This window comes from Ambystoma mexicanum, chromosome 5q (genome assembly GCF_040938575.1).
Source record: "Ambystoma mexicanum isolate Mex_15411 chromosome 5q, UKY_AmexF1_1, whole genome shotgun sequence".
Classification (NCBI taxonomy): Eukaryota; Metazoa; Chordata; class Amphibia; order Caudata; family Ambystomatidae; genus Ambystoma; species Ambystoma mexicanum.
The window spans coordinates 1135088070-1135108988 of record NC_090933.1 but is presented as its reverse complement, the minus strand read 5'-3'; the positions used below and the strand labels follow the sequence as shown (position 1 = coordinate 1135108988).

General features: G+C 47.0%; 1 long non-coding RNA gene across 2 annotated transcripts in view; it reads left to right on the top strand.

Annotated features, from left to right (window-relative positions):
• Window positions 1–20919, top strand: part of LOC138497920 (uncharacterized) — a 444253-nt gene that overhangs the window by 347455 nt on the left and 75879 nt on the right. The window contains exon 3 of one of the 2 annotated variants that reach the window (XR_011278668.1): window positions 15325–15757. The exons of the other annotated variant lie outside the window; for it this stretch is intronic. This is a non-coding gene — a long non-coding RNA (uncharacterized lncRNA). Of the gene's footprint in view, window positions 1–15324; window positions 15758–20919 lie in introns of those variants that run through there. 2 annotated transcript variants of the gene reach the window in all.

Genomic DNA, 20919 nt, shown 5'->3' with positions numbered 1-20919 from the left:
CCCTAAATCAAGAGAAAGACACCCTAGGCCAGGAAATAAGTGAGTTACAAACCAAGTTACAGGAAAGTAAGTTGGCCCTCCAGGAGTTAAAAGAACTAGGAACTGGGCTTGGGAAGCACACAAACACAGGAGATGAATCACTTGCAACAAAGAATGTCCCATTACTCCCAAAACATGCAGGAAGCGCAGAGGGACAATGGGGCCCTCTATGAAAAGATTGATGGACTCCACCAACAAGTAGCAGTGCAAGAGCGAATCATTGAGACCAGTAAGACCTTGATAGATGAACAAAAGGCTCAGATTTTTGCTTATCACCAGGAAATAGGGGCTGAAAAAGAAAAGGTAGCAAGATTGGAGAAAGAGGGTGCTAGACTAAATTCTAACTGGAGGTACCCTGAACAGGTAGAGAGGGACAGAGCAACCACTGATCATAACATAAGGACTCCTGTACTCAGGGACTCAAACCCATTTAATACCATGAACACTGCCAGCTTCATGTCTACTAGCTCATGAACCAGGGACCAGGGGAATGGCAGAATTTAAAAGGGTTTGTAAGATGGGACTGACAGATCAGCGCCCCCCCAGAAATTGATGAACAGGTGTCCCTGTACAGCTACCCAAATATTAGGGCTGATATCTCTGACGGGGGAACTCCTCCCAAAGAAAAATGGGTCCCAAGAGATCCAAATGAAGACTGGGTGAATGTGGGGACTGAGTTAGAACTGCTCATCATTTCACCCCGGAATGATAATCAATGAAACCAAATTGGCCAAACCAAGTCTCCGGACTGCCTCCAAAAAGGGGGGGGGGCTGGCCCAGAATCAGAAAAAGAGGATTCCCCAGCTCCCCAAAGCCATTCTGGTGACTATTGAAATATGGGGGATGGGCATCCCAGAATCAGAAAAGGAGGAGCCTGAGACTTCTCTTATCCCTGAGTTCGAAATTTTCCTTTCAGATTCCTAAACTACCCAACTCCATTCTGGGGACCGCCTCGTAGTAGTCGGAGGGGGGCAGCCCACAACCAGCACAAGAGGAACCCCAATCCTCACCAACCACTTCTGTTCACTGCCTCCAAAAGGGGGGGGGTCATCCCAGAATCAGAAAAAGGGGAGCCCGAAACTCCCCAAATAGCAATGTGTCCAAGTTCCATGTCAGATTCCCTAACTCAAACTGTGAATCATGACCAAACTATCCCTGTGTCAGTCAGAAATAAGGAAATTGACTACACAACTTGCCCAGAATGCCCATTACCTTTGCCCATTGGAGGAGAAAGAAGGTAGATTCTACGCCTCCGTCCAAGTGCAAGGGCAATGTGCAATTCCAGCACTGGTGGACACTGGTTCCCAAGCCAATCTTCTGTCAAAGAGGGCCTTTCAGCAGCATAATTCAGTACGGGGGGAGAGATACCAGATCCCTCTCACCCCTCTTCCTGGACAACTCCAGAACTTCGACGGGACGGAAACCTGTCGAGGGGTCTGCAGAGCTGGAAATTAAAATACAGCGACACAAGATGAAGCACCCGGTCATAGTTGTAGCTCCGGAGGGAACCCCCTGTTTATTATGGAATGAAATCCTCCGTAGGTTGTCTCCCCTAGTAGACTGTGTGAATAAGGCACTCTGGACCCAGACTCACAGGCCATCAAATTAAAACAGAGTGTCAACCATGTTAGTCTAAATGGCACATGCCACATGGTTGAAAATCAGGTAAAATTAAGTTTCATCTTCAAAATAATGAAATACCTGATGTTACCATAATTGCTGTGGGACAACAAACTGGTGATGGGAACTCTTCCATTCCCGAAAATCAACCTTCCTTCCAGTCTCAAGTGGCATTCCACAGTGAAAGGAAATTCTTTGAACTTTTATACCAATCCACCACCTGAAAATCCCAATTCCATAGCCAGAATTGATGAGAAACCAGCACCAAGTGTAGCTTTCACTCAGAAGAAGGGCAAATCTTCTTTCCGATTCAGTTAAATGACGGGAAGGAGTCTGTCCTGGCCCGAGTTGACTTGAATAGCGAAGAAAGCTTCATCAGCGAAGTATTATTCAAGAAACTCCTAAAAGACCAGACCCTGCCTGCTGTAGAGTCAGTTTATTAATGGGTATGGGGCTTGGAAATTCCCCGTTCCAAACATCTTCTGCTTAGCAGTTGTATGATCAAAATTTCTAGAGGTGGCAGAAGTATCGAACACAATTGTTGGGTCGTGCAAGGTGTTCCTTCTGCCTTTTACATGGGCAGTCACATCCTCAACCGACTCAAGATTAATTTGGATCCCAGTTATTGCCAAGCCCGGTCCCAACTGGAGAGTAATTCTCAGGGTCCTTGCAATCCTAAAGAAAGCCTCTGCTCAGCCCCAGTGGTACGGTAGTGAATTGAAGTTCAGAAAGGGAGGAGAGGTCATCATCCCAGGCCTCGCCTACAGAATCTGTATCCCTAAAAGTGACTTGACAGAAGAGAAGTGGGTCCACATCAATCAGCTAAAGAGTTGCCACCCCAGGCACACTTTGCAACAGATAGAGGTGTCCAAAGAAAATCCAGTGGGGGATACATCTGACGCATAGGAATATTTCAATTGTCACTCAATGCATGCGTATCCCACTGCTGTCATCCCAATTGGAGGACAGTTAGTGGGAAATTGCCGGCCCGTTTTGTGTTCTCTTTTATAGATTCGTACTGATTGCGCCTACCTAACAACCAATGAGGACCGCCCCGGTAACCTGGAAAGGAGAAACCAAACGAGATCCGGATGTGTTGCTCCACACTATGAAAGGAAGATCCCAGGGAAAGTGAGGAAGTGTCGTTCCACGTTCCATCCAGAGACAACAGGAGGAACATGTTGCATTGTTCGCTGATGGAAGAAGGACTCATACCCAACTGTACCTGTTTTTCCCATGGAAGAAATCCCACTTGCCTGACTCCCCCACGACTGGAAGTCCAGTAGAAGTCAGAGGGGGGGATCTGTGGGAAAGATTAACCCACTCAGTGGGCTTTACTACATCACTTTGCTGCAGTGATGCAAGAAACAGCAAAATGGCCGTGCTGACTCCTGTGCGCGCCCTGATTTCTAAACTACATTTTTGCAACAACCAGAAAATGGCTGCACCACCCTGTCACACACATTTCAGGTGGGGTGGAACAGAGTACTCACTGCAGGAATGTGCCAGTGTGCTCTGCAACATTTAACATGGAGTGAAGTGAAAGAGGCAGAATTACTTTTCTGAAAATACAAAATGCCTCTTTAAAATGACACCATTTTCAACCTTTAAAAGTGCTGCTTGGCCTAAACTCATCCAGTCCTCATGAACCACTGTGATGAAAAAGGCCCTGCAATGCCCAGGATCATCCATTGTGTGTCAGAGGAACCTGGCCTCATTTGAATGACAGTTCCTGTCAAAAGTATCTTTGAGAAATCAACCAGGGGCTTTGTTTTCATTTTACACAGGAAACATGTCTATTTTCTTTGCAAAAGTATCTAAATCAGCTGTTCTGAGAAAGACTCTAAATAGAAGCCTGTTGAAATGTATCCATGCTGCAAAACAACTCCAGCACTCAAGAAAAGATCTATAGCTGCATAAAGTGTACCATATCGCTAATAAGGGCTCCACTTGCATCTCCGATAATCAACTCGACTGGGTTATGACAAATAACGTTCAACTGACAGTGACCGATACCATTCCATGCATTTGGTCAGATCACTACAAAGTTGAAGCAACACTTTCCATCACTTTCAAATCTGATCATTTCGACAATTCCCCTAAACCAGCTCTAAGCAGAAACTTTAAGAAAATCACACATGACATTCTTAAAGAAGGCCTTAACCATGTCATGAACAATACTGCAGATGATGACTCTTGTGAGAATATCATCCGCACCTTCAGTAATCATTTCCAGGAGCTACTCGACAAACATGCACCACTTAAAAATAAACAGTTTCGCCCTAACCCTAACCACCAGCATTGGTACACGCCTAAATTGAGCACTCTTAAAAAAGCCAAAAGGAAATTAGAAAGAATATGGCACAAAACCCCTTCAGAGGAAAATAAACACAACTGGAAAAAATGCGATCTCTTATACAGAGTCAAACTGACAGAAGTAAAAAAAGAATACTACAATACTCAAATTACCAGTGCCTCTAACTCCACTGGGAAATTGTTCCAAATCCTTAAATCATTCGAAAAACCACCCACACTTTCTTCACCCTTTCAACCAACCTTGACTGACTGCAAAGCAGTTCAACTTGCCTTCTCGAATAAAATGAAAAAAGCCAGAGACTCCATTATAAGTTGCAAAGTATCGGACCTGTCACTACCTGCGCAACCTAAGGTGACGAACCCTGACCTAAAGATCCCTAAATTCACATTTTCACCAGTTTCAATCAAAGACATGAATGACACTCTTTCTTCCATGAATTGCACCACCTGCGCTGAAAACATCATACCTCCAAAACTGATCCTAGAAAACGCTGAAATCTTTTCCCCTTTTCTCCGTCGCATGACAAATGCTTCCTTCAGGGACTGGAAAGTACCGACAGGAATTAAAACAGTCACATTCACCCCTCTAGTCAAGAAACCTGGACTAGATCAACAAGACCCCACTAACCTCAGACACATCACTATTTGCAACTTTCTGTTGAAGGTACTCGACAAAATAGTGACCAAGCAGCTGCAAGATTATGTAGATCAACACAGCCTGCTACACCCCCAACAATCGGGTTTTAGAAGTGCCCACAGCACAGAGTCAGCACTGCTGGACCTGCAGACAGAAATGTTGAGCATTCTGGACAGAGGTAAAACAGGACTGTTAATCCTCTTGGACCTCTCGGCGGCTTTCGATTTGTTAGATCACGGAAAACTCCGAGAGGCCCAAGGCGCAGCTGGTAACTGCTCCCAAGACGCAATAGATTGGGTATCATCATTTCTAGAAGACAGGAACTCAAAAATCAATTGGGGAGGTCATTCCACCTCACCCAAACCTGCAGATTGCGGCGTCCCTCAGGGAGCCAGCTTCTCTCCCTTACTCTTCAACTTGTATTACCGTTGCCTGTGTACCCTTTTATCACAGCTTGGAATCTTTTTCACCAACTTCGCTGACGATACACAGCTCATTCTGGAATTGAGTGGAAACCATTCCATAGACAACGACAAGTTATCAGTTATCTATAACACCATTGAAAACTGGATGATAACACACTGGATGTGTCTTAATAGTTCCAAAACGGAACTTATGACCTTTGGAAACGCTAAAGCCTTAAACAATCTTGGCCCGGACTACTCCGCATTCTCTGTAAAAGACTCCACCATCAAGGTATCAAATAAGGTCAAAACCCTAGGTATTTATTTACAATCTTCCCTAGGTGCAGAAGCCCAAACCGCTTATTTGAAGCGAAATTGTCAGTACTACCAAAGGCTCCTCTGCCGAATTAGACCATTTATAAACATCAAGAATAGCGCCACGATAGGGAGAGCTACCATTTTGTCCCGTTTGGATTATGGCAACGCATTAATGCTTGGCGCCAGCAACAACTGTCTGAAACAATGCCAGATTATCCAGAATAATGCTGTCGGGTCTATCTCAAACAAATCTAAGCGAGAACACATCACTAAGGACAGAAACGATCTTCATTGGTTGGCAGTGAAGGAACAGATCTTGTTTAAATCACTGACCCTAACCCACCGATGTCTTTATGGCACGGCGCCAGCAAACCTAAGAAAATAATTCAGCTGGTATGAGCCAAGCCATAGTTTGAGATCCTCTAAACAAGGATTGATAAATCCCAGTCTCCCAGGTAAAGCCACTGGCCTCGGTCGAGCTTTTCCGAGCCTGGCGATTTCCCACTGGAATAAACTGCCTTGTAGCCGAAAGCAACATCCAACTCTTCAGGAAGCAATTGAAGACCTTTCTCTTCAAATAATTAGGCAACTACCACCGCACCAGGCTGCCCTCTTTCTGCTTCCCCTCTCTTCTCTCTATTTATGTTGTCCTGTGAATCTCCGTCCTCGTGTTTTTTTGCGCCCTGATGCTTGTGAGCTTCGGCGCGTAATAAATAAGTAAATAAATAAATTTGCTGGAGATGAAAACCAAATTTAAAGAAATAGTAAAATGTTATTTTTCTGACTGAAGAGAGAAAATCGCCTATGTATAAGTATATTGTTGTGTGAAGGCTTGTTTACTTAGCAATGTGAACGGATTTGTGAACGGATTTGTTGCTGCTAAAAGTACACCTATAAACTGTTTTGATTCCACAGGTTTACCACAGGTTTAAGTCAAGCTGTAAAACCCATAGGCTAAGTTGGCAAGCTAAAAAAAACTTGCTCTGCAAGTTGCTAGCCTTGAGCAAGAGTGACACATCATAAACTTCTGGCACAGAAAAGCGCTAATTGCCTGCTTGAAAGACTTTGAATGCACCAGGACAAAGAAACTTCACAAGCTCATCAGACATTCGTCTTTGCTCCAGGCTGGGACAATAGCAGGCTGAGACTCTCACCTGTCAAGAGTGAGGGGCAATACAACCTTCATTCAACTGAGAGGCCCTTCATCCTGCTTCAATGGAAGTGACAATTGACAGCAGTTGGAAAAAAACAGGAAAAAAAACTGATCAGGTGACACTGGACTTCCTTTTGGTTCTAAAGGCTATTTTGTAACTGAGCCTTAAAGACCTTTAACTTTGCAGCAAGAATTAGGAAAAATATGAAAAGTTTGAAGTTCTAAATCTAATTTTATGCTCTTTCTTTGAAAACTTGGTAGAACTCATTACTGCATAAGGAACATAAGTTATAAAAAATGACAGATTATTGTTGCGAACATACCATTTTGTACATACATCCCTTAGGTAAATGTGCATCTGTGTACAAAATTGGGGGATTTTAGGCCAAAAACTTCATGTTTACCAAAATGTGTCAGGTGAAACCAGGTCCCACCGACTTGGGGTTTGGATTTAAATATGACACACAAAATATGTAACCTGTGTATCTGATTTTCTCAGAGGTTGCAACTGCATAAATATGTCCTTGTGGCAAAATTAGATTTTGGTTCCAATAGCTAGAGGAGGTTTTCTAGACATTGTAAAAATCACCCCATAAACATGACCTCCTTTTGCTGTGATCCATTCAGCGATGAGCTAGGAGGAGATTTCTACCTTGCCCAATCCTGTTATTAGAGGCGGGAGTAGTAAGCCTGTCCTGGTCATATACTTGTGTGATATCATCTGGCATGATAAATAGGTGCCCCTGACAGCACACAGGAACACACACTGATTCCTGACTTTCTTCCTGAATTCTTGCGTGGCGTCCGGTTCCTGATTTCTTCATCCTGTTTGAGCCTGATACCAGATTTTCATTACAAAGCCAAGGCCTATGCATTGCTGACCCAATTTTCAGCTAGGCCTCAAATTCTAAAAAATCCCAAAAACCCAAGGGAAGCATCCTGATCCAGCCTGGCTTGTTGCTACTAGATGCATGCCTGCTGCAAACTTGCTACCCCGCTGATCTGTAGTATCCAATAACCAGAAGTGCCAGTTCAGTGACCAGAACGGCCCAGCTGATCCTGTCCTGCGAGATTTGGCCAGCTGTCCGGTGTTAGACCAGATCCGTGTGGTGACCAGAACCCTTGACGGTCCAAAATCCTAAATTAAAATGGACTGTAAGTATTACTAGGAATGATAGAAAACCATAGCATAACTGGCCTTGCCTTGTCCTATCCCAATTTCTAAACCATCCTATCCTTACCTTAATAACATTGTCAGAATTCTTATTGCAATCCTGTCCTTCATTTATCTTGCTAAGTGCCATTTTATCTTGTGTAAACCTTAAACTATAAATACTATTTCGAGTGGCCGGACTTGTTCCGCCAGGGCGGGTGGTAGGGATCTGGGGTTGAAGTCATGAATCAACTCTAGAACTTACTGTGTCCCTCTTTGGTATTCTAGGTGGAATGCTCTAGTATAGAAGTTTAATAGGTAGAGACCTCATTTAAATTCTTGATTATACCTAAGACCTATAGCTACACCCCAACCCAAAAACCACACTCAAAATCACCCCTTTTTATTGAAAACCGTTCGGTTAATTTTAGGTGGGAATCAACATATTAGCAAAGTTTTACATGTGTTATTTTGATTTTAAATTATTGTCAACCTTCCATTCAAATTTGAATTGTTTATTTTTGCTCAAACTATTGCTTATGACTGCTAGTATCTTTCCAATGTTGTTCCCATAGAAATGTTAGTGATTTAGGGATTTTTGCACACTTTCAGTGTTTTATTCAGCCATTTTCGAGTCTCAGTTTATCATTGTAAGGTTTCAAATCCGTTTTTCTCTCTTGTTTGAGAAGGGAAGGTTGGATTAAAATTTTGTTTATTGTTCCTCATTCCTGATTACCTTCCTCTTATATCTCTTTAGAATTTATTATCTGTGGGTTGAGGAATATTGCAGGGGGAAATTCTAACTTGAGTGCTATCTTTCCAAAAATTCAAAGTGTTCTATTTCTGTGATGTTTTCTATTTTGTGTTGCTAAAGTGTGAATTTAAGTGCATTACATACCTTCTTATTTGTTATTCTCACCACATTGGTGATTGCTGCCCCATATATTGAAAAGTATATGTTTGATTTGAACTTTAAATAAATAAATATTACCTTTACAAACCAGCCTGATTCCTGGTCTATAGTGACCTGGGGTATTTGAAAAGGGGTGTGATATGAGTGGTGTATCTGAAATATTGAACCTACATATATAACAAAATAAGCATTGTGGTTGTGCGCTGCATACTAGGCTGAGACCAGGGTGTATTGCCTGATTGAAATCCTTATCAGACTCTATGGAATTGGGATTTACAGGTATTCCCGTCACCTGTAATATATTGGTAATTCTTGCATATCAGGCGGCGGGAACGGTAATACCGTTTGCCGACAACCTCCTGGAATTAGCAGCGGGATACCGGCAAACATGTAATGAGGCCATGAAACCATATTACATAAACCCCTTATTCCTTTTATCCTGCAGTTTAACCCTACTTAAAGAAAAGACTGTTTATTATTGGCTTTCCAGTACAAGATAGTCAACTGCTCTAAAAAATAATGACTGTTAAGATGTTAAAAGCAGGCTCTGCAGACATAGACAATGCAGGACCACTTAGTAGAAAACACATTGATTTGTTGCACATATATCCTAGGTTCCAGTTACAGTCAGGTTAAATACAGACAGGCGCACTACCCACTAGTATATTCTCATTCATACTAAACTCAGACCCAACTGACAATGATAGAACATTCACACATCATCACTCAACCAAAATACAAATATATGCTCAACTACTGGCATTTTATGTCAGGTTGTGGCCACATATGTTCAAACACATGCATCATCACCAGTGATTGATTTTAAATGGCCATGTACAGAAACCATAGTAATTCTTTCCAATGAAATGCCCACATAATCACAACATGATAACATGATAATCACAAAACGTGTGTGTGTGTTTTTGTATGCACTATGTTGGTGTGTGGGGGCAGTGTGTGCATGTGTGTGGGCAGTATGTGTGATTGTGGGCAGTGTTAGTGTTTGAGGGAGGGTGTGTGTGTGTGTGTGTGTGTGTGTGTGTGTGTGTGTGTGGGCATTGTTTGTGGGACGGTCAGTGTGTGTGTTATTTTTTGTTATGCTAGTGGGATGTATAATGTGCACCACTGCCATTTGCAAGTTCTCCAGGCACTTTAGAGGATCTGCAAATTAGAAAAAGGATGTGTTTTTTTACTGGAAAAAGAGGGAGAGAGAGCACAAGTACTTTTGCTGCGATTGTGGTATTTTCAGTACAGAAATACCTGTAGTGTGCAGGTTTGTTCTAGGTGGTGTAAGTTGGTGGGTGTCCAGGCACTTGCGTCCATATGGGAGGACTTGTGTGCTGGTCGCGCTGGAATGTATCGGCTGTGTTGAGATTGTGTAAGTTGTAGAAAGAGCTATGGTATTTTGCTGATTGGTCTCAGTGTGTGGGGGTGGTGTTATTCATGTGTCTTAGATTGTGTGTGAAATGTTTGGAAGAGTATGGTGAGTTTTAGTAGAGGGTAGTGTGGGAAAACCATGGTTGACTGTGTGAAAAGCCACTGAATGGTGTAATAATATCAGGATAAATATGGGGATGGAGTCTGAGTTCATTTTTAGGTTGTTCCAGATGGAAAGTAGTGCTGGTTCAGTCGCTCTCTTAGGTCTGAAACTGACATGGGCTTGGTTCAATAGGTAGTTGTGGTATGTGTGCAGCCATGGTGTGTGTTGTGGGATCAGGGGTGAGGTGACTGAGTGAGGGTGCAGTGTGTGTGTATGCAGGAGGGGCCTCATTACAAGTATGCTGTTCCGGAAAAATCGATGCCGGTATTACTATACCGGCATTCTTTCCCGGACTGGAGTAGTCCGAGCCGCAATGCCGGTGTCACCGGCGTCGGCAGGGACCCACCGTGGCTGGCCACACCATTGCCGGTATCAGCGTTGGCACGCGGCAGCTGTACCAGTGACACCGGCCTGCCAAAATATAGTCCACATTAAGAGGTGCACGGGCATGAAAATAACAGCATGCACATGCCGGTAATAATGGATAAAATGATACTGCAAACACTGGCATTGCGGACCAAGCAGTAATAGGAATCTGGTGTGAAGAACCTTGCCACAGGCAGTACTGGAGCTGGAGGACATGCCTGCACAGCTACTCATTGAGGAGGCAGTGAGCCAGAGGATGCAGCAGAGGCGTAGAGGAGAAGGTGGGCGATAATGAGCCAGCAGATACCTAATGTGCAGGCAGTTGTACCCCGCAGGCAGCCACCAATCCCTCGCCTAAGGGTCAGTCCATTCAATATGACCCCTGCTCAGATCCACACCTTGTACCAGCTGGACAGGGACACAATCACCACTATAGTGGACCTCATACATGAAGACCTGGTAAACTTAATCAATATCCGGACAGCCATCCCCGCCTTTCTGAAGGTAGTGCGTGTGCTACTCTTCCTTGCCACAGGCACATATAAACACACAGTGGGGCAGCTGCATGGAATCTCCCAAACCTGTTTCTCCCAATGTGCTCACCCAGGTGCTAGATGCACTCCTGTCCCACGTATGCAACCACATTAGTTTACCACAGACTGAGGAGGAGGTGAATGCAACCAAAATAGCATTTCATGTACTTGCAGGCATGCCTAATATAATAGGTGCGCTCGACTGTACACACATGGAGCTGGTTGTCTGGCATGCTGTGGAGGTAGTGTACCTCAACAGGAAGCTGTACCATTCCCTCAATTTACAGATGGTGTGCGATGCCCGCAAAATAATCACGCATTGCTGTGCAAGATTCCCTGACTCCACACATGACTCCATGGTGCTGCACAGCTCCACACTGCCCCGCTACATGGCACGACACGTTGGACATCGTACCTGGCCGTTGGATGAGTCTAACCACAGGGCCATGAGGGGTGGTGAATGGGGGGGGGGCAGTTAACAGCATAGGCAACCTGTCTGCTGGGTGAGTCCAACCACAGGGCCATAAGGGGTGTTGAATTTGGGAGGGGCAGTTAAAAGCATAGGCAACCTGTCTGCTGAGTGAGTCCAACCACAGGGCCATGAGGGGTGTTGAATTGGGGGGGGCAGTTAACAGCATAGGCAACCTGTCTGCTGGGTGAGTCCAACCACAGGGCCATGACGGGTGTTGAATTGGTGTTGGGGGTCTGCTGGGTGATTCCAACCACAGGGCCATGAGGAGTGTTAAATTGGGGGAGGGAGGCGGTTAACAGCATAGGCAACCGGTCTGCTGGGGGAGTCCAACCACAGGGCCATGAGGGGTGTTTAATTGGGGGGAGGCAGTTAACAGCATAGGTAACCTGTCTGCTGGGTGATTCCAACCACAGGGCCATGAGACGTGTTGAATTGGGGCGGGCGTCAGTTAACTGTATAGGCAACCTGTCTGCTGGGTGAGTCTAACCACAGGGCCATGAGGGGAGCACATGTGCACACTGCATGCATTAATCCATCATCACTCGTGCAAAAACCCGTAACCATTACCATGTATCCATTGAAGTGCAGAGAGACTGGGTAGGCCAATAGAAGGCTAAGTCAAATGAGGAATTGCACTAAGCAACCTCATAATTCCCAACCTTCACAACATCAAACCTCACACATTGAATGTACCAAGACCAGACACAGCGTACTGGGTGCCTTGAACTGTGACTTTTGTAAATTTAACAGAATGTGGAACTCGGCGAATGCATGCAAAAGTGCAGAGCCTTCACAGCCGTGGCTCCATGCATTTAACAGACACATCGCTCCCATCAGCACATGTATTTGGAACATTACAATACATAAATCACATGTACCACAATGCACCCCTCTGTAGTGGCAATGCATGAAATACATGAACACAGCAATGGAATTCACAAGTCATGATGCTCATCCAGAGAGACAGAGAGAAATCTGCCACACTGAAAAAATTGTGACTGCACTCACAGTCCACAGGTACAGCGCAGGTCAGTACGCCTGTCATGTCACCTTAACCTTTTAAATGCCAAGGACGAGATATCTCGTCCTTGACATTACGTTCCTAGTGACAAGGACGAGATAACTCATCCTTTTTGGCATTCTGTTTTGTGCGATCCCTGCCACTGTGCTTGGGGACAGTACACCCACATGGTAAACGGATGTCCAAGGCCGGGGACATCACATTCAACCTTCCTGGAGTTCTTGCTCGCCTGTGTTACAGCTTGTCCCCAACTTTCCCATAGGGAGAAGCTATAACGCATGCCAGGCAGAGATCCAGGAGAAAAATGTGGGTTAACCAACCCCAAGTGCAGCGGCAGTCCCAGGGAGCCTCGGCAGGGTCCCCGTCATTTCCCAGAGGGGTGAAGTTGTAACGCAACCCAGCCAGAGCTCCAGGGCAGTAGGGGGTCATATCCCTGGCCTTGGGCGGCTGCCTCCCATGTGGGTTGAACGTCCCCAAGCCCAGCCTTGATTCCAGGGAGGCCCGGGACAGTCCCCGTCCTTCCCAGAGGGAGAAGCTGTAACGCAGGCCAGCCAGAGCTCCAGGAAAGTCGGGGTTAATGTCCCTGGCCTTGGGCACCCATCTCTCGTGTGGCTTTTTGCCGGGGCTTGTAGGTAATAAAGTCTGGGGCGATTTATGCAAGTCAGACATCTGTGGATTCCCACGGGTGTCTTGTTTTCTGAAATTCATGGGGTTCCCTGTTTTCCGTGGTGGCTGCAACACTCCAGGCCCAAATCTGTAGGTTGGTTACCCAAACCCTTTGGGGGATACCAGTGGTTTAGCCTTTTCCCTTTGCGCCCAGGTAGGTGCACCCACACATGTGAGGTACTGTTTTCATCGGGGCACCTGTGGGAACCCGGGAAGGTAGGACATGTGTTGTTGGCGGCGTGTTTCGGTGGGTAATAAATTCTGGGCCGTTTCACGCAAGTCCGACCTCTGTGGATTCCTACGCGTGTCCTCTTTTCAGAAATGGATGGAGTTCCCTGTTTTCCTTGTTGGCTTCGACACCTTAGGCCCAAATCTGTAGGTTGTTCACATGAGCAGAATTCCTGCAAATCCGCTCAGCCGAAAGACTTGGTGTTACCAGTGGTTTAGCCTTTTCCCTTTGCCCCAGGTAGGTGCACACACACATGTGCAGTACCGTTTTCATCGGGACACCTGTGGGAAAGCGGGAGGGTAGTACATTTGTTGTGTTTCGGTGGGTGAGCAGAGTGAAATGTGTGAAAATTGAGTTTGTTTCTCCAAACTTCGGACTTTGAAAGGGATTGTGGGTAATAAATTCTGGGCTGATTTGCGCAAGTTAGATCTTTGTGGATTCCCCCTGGTGTCCTCTTTTCGGAAATGCATAGGGTTCCCTGCATTCCTTGGTGGCTTTGACACCCTAGGCCCAAATCTGTAGGTGGTACACATGAACAAAATTCCTGAAAATCTGCTCTGCCGAAAGACTTGGGGTTACCAGTCGTTTAGCCTTTTCCCTTTGCGCCAGGTAGGTACACCCACACATGTGAGGTACCGTTTTCTTTGGGACACCTGTGGGAACGCGGGAAGGTACGACATTTGTTGTATTTGCATGGTTTTAATAACGTTTCAACACACTTGCTGCTGCACTTTGTCAGACAACCCTTTCATTTCCCAAATGTGACCTACATTTAGTCGCTGCTTTAGGCACTATACACTTTTGTAACATGCACAAGTCATCTACCCTTTAAAAGGTCTGCTTGCCTTTCCTCACCACATTTGTTTTCCTTATTTACACATGCTATGTACGTTTGTTTAGGCCGTGAGCATAAACATTGTGTGTACCATGGCTCAGTTTTTGGCTTGTGGTATTGCTTGTTTACCTCTCAAAAAAAGGCTGGTTAGCATATCAAAATATGTTTTTTTGTTTTCCACTCAACCTGTTCTTGAAAGCCTGGAAGATGGTGAATTCAGCACAGCGAACCATTACAAGGAAAAAAAACCACAGGCTTCTTTGTACATCATTTTATTGGCATTTTCTGAATAAACCCAACATTTTCTCCCTTTTTGGTTATTTTCTCTCACCCCCTACAGCAAATTAGGATTCCTATATGTGGGAAAAAAGGGGCCAAATTTGGCCGCAAGGATCTCAGTTAACAAAAAAGTTACAAGGGAGTGAATGGCAATATACCGAAATCACCAAAAAAGTCCTTGGCACTCGGGGGGTGGGGGGGCATGGCAGTTAAGGGGTTAAGGACCCCTTCAAGTACAATGGACCCAGTATGAAAATGAAAAAAGCGACAATTATTGGCTACCACCAATATGATTGAGAGGTGCGTGACTCATCCAATGTAGCTTCATCCCACCATGCTAACACCCACCCCTATTCTTGTAACGTAATTCTTCACCCGTGACACATACTACCAATGGATATGTGACCTAGTCACATGGGTGAAGGTGTCAATTGATATGTACATGAAGACCTGTATATGTTGACTGCATACCGGGGATACCATTGTATTACAAAAAGCAAATTAGGCAAATGTGTGAGTTGCCACTGTATATGCACAGTCCATATCCATTGATAACACAATAATGCAAACTGAGTCCATTGTGGTCTGTTGTTCTTGAATTGTGAGAGTGCAGGTTCATATTGAATGGGCCATGTGACAGCAACTGTACCCACCCCCCCAATCAAGGAACAGCTCTAAGTTCAATTACCGGGTTCATAGACAGTGACACATGCCATGTACAGTTATGAATCCCTGTGCTTAGTTGCATTTTCAAATGAACACTGTACTGCCAGTGCTAACATGGAATGACCAAATAAATCACAAGTACCCTTTCTCTCGCTTCCATGCAGGTAATGCCGGGTATCCCCTGATGGGCTGGCTCATGACCCCCATCGGGCAACCACACAACAGGCACGAAGAGGCCTACACCCGTGCACATGTACGCACTCGCTGCACCATCGAGCAGACATTTGACCTGTTGAAGGCCCGGTTCCGCTGCCTCAGCAGGTCAGGAGGAGCCCTCATTTACGGTCCAGAGAAGGTGGGCAAAATTGTGCTGGTATGTGCCATGCTACACAACCTGTACATCAGGTGCAACGTCCCCCTGCCCCCTGACATGGACATGATGCCACATGAGGATGAGGATGAAGAAGATGTATCAAATCCTCTGCGCCACAATGGCAATGATGGGCGTGCCACAATTGATTGACCACTACTTTTGATGGACTGTTAAAGACACAGCACTGGGCATGGGTCACACTAGGCACTGGACACTGTACATGATTAAATAGACACACACTGAATAAGCAATGTCCAGTCATGTGTGTTTGAAACACCAGGTGTATTGCATGAGGATAAACTATGTACAGTTGTGAATTAGATTGCCTAACACTACTATCCTGTTTTATGGACCCCACACATTCTCCCCCACAACCCCTCACCCACTATGCCTAGCCCCCTCCCCATCACCCCTTCACCCAGTACCACCGCACCCATTAAATCCACACCCCCACCACCGCCTTTCTCCTTTACCCCCTCATCCCCTTCCCAACTATTTCCTCCCCACATACACCAGTAACCTGGCCTATTTACGCCTCCTTTTGGAGTATGGGGGTGAGCCTCTGGCAGACGATTGAGTCGCTGTGAGCAAAGCATAGGGCTACTTTGAATAGAACTGGTCGGTGTGATGCTTGAGGATGGGCCGAGTGGGGTGGTGATGTGCCGGTGTTCCGCTATAGCTTTCACTAACAGGTTGATAGACTCCTCCATACCAGACATTTCTCTATTTCCCTCACGGACACGTCTCGCTAGGTGATACACACCCTCCGTGGCTCTGCCCAGCATTCGTGCTGTGTTACGCGAGGTATCCTGCATTGTCTGCCGTGTTAGTTGTGCCTCAGTAAGGTACTGCGTGACCAAGGCATGCATTGCCTGCTGCCTTTCCTCCATCCTGGTGAGGCACCCCTCAATGTCTCGTATGTGCCGGAGTCTAGGTAGTGGCATGGGGAGTTGGCTCTGAGGGCCTGGGGGAGTAAACACAGCTTCATCCTCATAGCTTCCGTGGCTCTGTGTGTCATGCACACTGGCCTCCACAGTGCTGTGTGCTCCAGACCCTTCTGTTGGTGTTGCAAGTTCATCTGGCTGGCTAGGTGGCAGGGAAACAGGCTCTTCCTGCAGGCTGTGGTCTGGTAATACAGGGTCTTTCTGCAGGCTGTGGTCTGGGGCTACAGGATCTTCCTGCAGGCTGGGGTCCGGGGACACAGGTTCTACCTGCTGATGGGCCTGCTTGGCAGCAGGTGTTGGTGTCTGCGAGGGCTGCTTGGCAGCAGATGTTGGTGTCTGCCGGGGCTGCTTGCTAGCAGGTGTTGGTGTCTGCCGGGGCAGCTTGGCAGCAGGTGTTGGTGGCTGCTGGGGCTGCTGGGCAGCAGGTGGTGGCTGCTGGGGCTGCTGGGCAGCAGGTGTTGGTGGCTGCTGGGCAGCAGGTATTTCCTGCTGGCGGGGGGGCTAGGCTGAAGATGTTGTGGCACGCCCTGGTCTTGCAGTGTTGTACCTGGCTCCTGGCTAGAGGTGGTGGATTTCCTGCGGCGGCGACGTGCAGCAGTGGAGCAGGGTGTGGTAGCATGTTCCCCTTCACTGTCAGATGATGTGCCTGTGGGGGATAGTGAGGCAGTGCATCAGTAATAGGTGTGGATCCATCTGACAGACATCATTGCTACTACATTCAGAGTCATGTTCATTGCCATGGACATGGTGGAAGGCATGGCATGGTGCACACATGAATGTGTGGGTGATGCAGTGGGGGAGCATGTTTGTGGTGTGGCCATGGAGTGCGCAGTGTCTGTTGCTTGGGGTACTGGTGTTTAGTGGTTTTGGTGTTGCGGCCATGCCACAGGGGCTGTGTGAGTTTGATTGTGAAACTGATGTGTTTCACTTGTGGACGTTGCTGCGTTGATGTTGACCCTGCAGGAAGGGACATGTTGGGTGTGACAAGTGTGCAACTGGTGTCATTGATGTTTGCATCTTGACATGAGGTGGATTTGGCCATGTGGTGGCACAGCGGTGACTCCAGCAGTTGCATGCAGATTGTACTTGTGTGGCCAAAACAGGACACATGTGGGGAGTGTCAGTGGGGTCTGTTTCGTGTCTTGTAGCCAGGTACATTGTACTTGTGTTGAAGCAGGTTGTCGGTGGGTGGTATGGCAGCAGGGATCTTGGCCCAGTTACTTGACTTTAGGGCGTGACCATTGGCATTGGGGCTACAAGGTGTGTGGTGTGACTTTGGGATTATGGTTACAGACACTCACCGGCATCACTGGATGTCGCTGCTCCTGTCTCTGCATCTCCCACTCCTCTATAGTCTCCATGTGCAGGACGGTGCTGCACGTCTCCTCCCACGCCTGCAGTTTGATGGGAGATGGTGTTCCACCTTCTGTGGCCAGGCCCTGGCTGCGCTCTGCGACAAGGAGGTTGTGGACACTGAGACGTAGGCCGTCCCACCTTTTCCTACAGTCTTGGATGGTCCGGGGTGTTGTCCCCACCGCCGTGAATTTGTGGGTTACATCCTCTCAAATGGCCTTTTTTTGTAGTTGGGTTTGGTGCTGCAGATCTGCACAGAAAACTACATCTGAATGCTCCACAAAGGTGTCTGCCAGCATGTTCAGTTCCTGTTCACTGAACCGGGGTTTGCGGAGACGGACAGCCGCTTGCCTAGCAGAAATGTTCCTCTGTGACGGTATGTGCTCAGATTTTGAGGTACACTCCGGTAGAATGAGGATTGCAATGGATTGTGTTTTAATGATGGTCGCCGGTGCATTTCCTGTTCTGGCGCGATGATGTTTTTTTCTGTGCCGGTAATATTGGCACCGGTAGTTGCAGTGTCCTCGGTGCCGGAGTCAGTGTCTGTGGCAGCGACAATGCTGGTATTGGGGGTTTTGGGGGCGTTGCAGGCATGCCGGTGCTACAGTTTCCGGCATGCTCGTATGCATGTGCACGCTGACTCGAAATCTACGGTAGATTATGGCAGCAGTGCTACAGGGACACGGTAGCACTGGCATGCCGGTCATATTCTTTTTTTAATGGCAAACTCGTAATGAGGCCCACTGTGTGAGTGCGTATTGTGTTTTAGGGCAGTGCATTTGTGTGGGGTGTATGTGGGGGCAGTGTGTGTGGGAGAAGTGTGGGGGTCAATGGGTTTGAGGGTAAGTGTGTGGGGACAGTGTGTGCGTGGGGTTAATGGGTGCTTGGTTGGGTGTAGGGCAGTATGTGAGTACATGTGTGCGGGCCGTCTGTGGGTGTGTAAAGGAAATATGTAATATGTTTGGGGCAGTGTAATTTTAGGTGGCAGTGTGTGTGCGGGCAGTGTTGGTATATATAGGTAATGTGTGTGTTGGGGCCGTGTGTCGGAGCATTGTTACTGTGTCTGGGAAGTGTGTCTGGGGGCATTGTTACTGTACCTGGGCAGTGCTTGTGTGCGTGATGTTGGACAATGTGTGTAAGGAGATATCTGTATAGGGGCAATCTGTGTGGAGGCAGTGTGTGTGGTTGGGCAGTGTAGCAAATGTATGAGGTGGCTCAGTGTGGAGGAAGGAGTACTGTTTGGAGAGTGGGTGTTTGTTGGGCGTGTTTGTGGTAGTGTGTGTGGAAAGTGTGTAAGGGTTTTGTGTGAGAGATGGGAGCTTGCATGTTTGTGGACAGTTCATGAGGACATTGTGTATGGACACGGCAGTGTGTGGGGGGGCATTGTGAATGATGCAGGGTGAGCATTGGTAGGGCAATGTGTGGCCAGTGTGTAAGTCCGCTTTGTTTGGGTCAGTGTGTGTGGGGCAGTGTGGGTTGTAGTTGGTGCATTTCTGTTTGTAGACGGTGGGAGTGTTTGCTTCTATGGGCAGTAAGTGGGTGTGTGGAAGTGTCTTAGCAATGGCTGTTTGGGTGGCAGTGTGTGTGGAAGCAATGTGTTTTGAGATCAATGTGTGTTAGGAGTGCAGTGTCTATGTGGGTGTGGTGAATATGTGGGTGTGGTGGGGCAGTTCATGTGTGGGGGAAGTGGGCAGGGGTGGCTCTGCAGTGGGGGAAGTGTGTGGGGGAATGGAGGTATGTGCAGGGGAATGGCATTGTGTGTTGGGGCAGAGAGTGTCTGTGTGTCTGTGTGTGCGCGGTGGTACTGTGTCTGTAGGCTGTGTGTGTGTTGCAAGAAATGTGTGGTGTCAAAGTGAGAGGCAGTGTGTGTGAGGCTGTTTGTTGGGGTGCATTTGTAGGGGCAGTACTTATGTTTTGCGGAGCAGTATTTTCATGGGGCAGGTTGCAAAGTGTGCATGTTGGAAGATTGTGGGCCAATCAGTGTATATGGGTGGCAGTGTGAGGGGGTCATTGTGTGCATAGGCACAGTGTGTGGGGCAATGTGTGTGTGGAATGGCTCACTGTTTGATGGGCAGTTTGTGTGTGTATTTGAAGGCAGAGTGCATGCGGAAGGGCAGTGAGTGTGTGGGTGGGATAGGCTTCAGTGTATGTGTGGGGAATGTTAGTACATGTGGGCAGAAGGTGTGTGGTGGCAGTGTGTGGGAACAGGTTGTATGGGGTTTTAGGGTGAGTGTGGCAGTTTGGGTGTGTGTGCAGTGTGTGTGTGCCTATGTGTTGGGGCAGTGAATCTGGAGACAGTGTTTGGGGGCAAGTAGTGTGTGTGTGTGTGTGTGTGTGGTGGCAGTCAATATCAGTAAGGCTGGTGTGATGAGAAGTGCATGGGTAGTGTGGAGAATTTGACATGTGCAGGTGTGTGGGGGAGCAATGTGTTTATGTATGTTGAGAAGGGCAGTGTGTGGGTGGGGTAGGGTATGTGTCTGCAGGGGTCTGTGCAGTCTGTGTGAGGGTCCAGTGTGAATGAACATTGGATGTGTGAAGGGGCAGTGTTTGCCTGTGTGTGGGAGCAGTGTCTGTATGTATGTTGCGGGGGCAGTGTTTGGGGCAGGTGGGTGGAGCAGAGTGCTGTGTGTGGGCACATATGTGTTGTGTGTGTGAGCAGTGTATTTGGGGCTATTAATGAGGGTGGAATTAGTGTGTGAGGGAGCAGTGGAAATGTTGAGGGGCAATGTGTGTGTGTGTGTGTATGGGAGCAGTGTGCATATGCATGTGGACGGTGTGGTGTATTTGATTGGGGCAGAGCGGTGTGTGTGTCTGGCCACGTTCTTAATGACCCAGGAGACATGCCTTGATGATAGACCTTCCCTCTGACCTCCCCCTGTGATAGAGATCAGAGCATATCATGGCTTCTTATATCTGTTCCTAATCCACAGTCCTAGGCATGTGTGGTGATGTGCAGAAACCCTACAGAGGGAAGTCAATAATTGACCCCTATAAGATCATGCATCATTTTCCTGTTCCCCCTAGTGTAAATAAGCTGCACATCACAGGCTTGAAGATGATCCTGTGACATGCAGCAAATTGACAACATG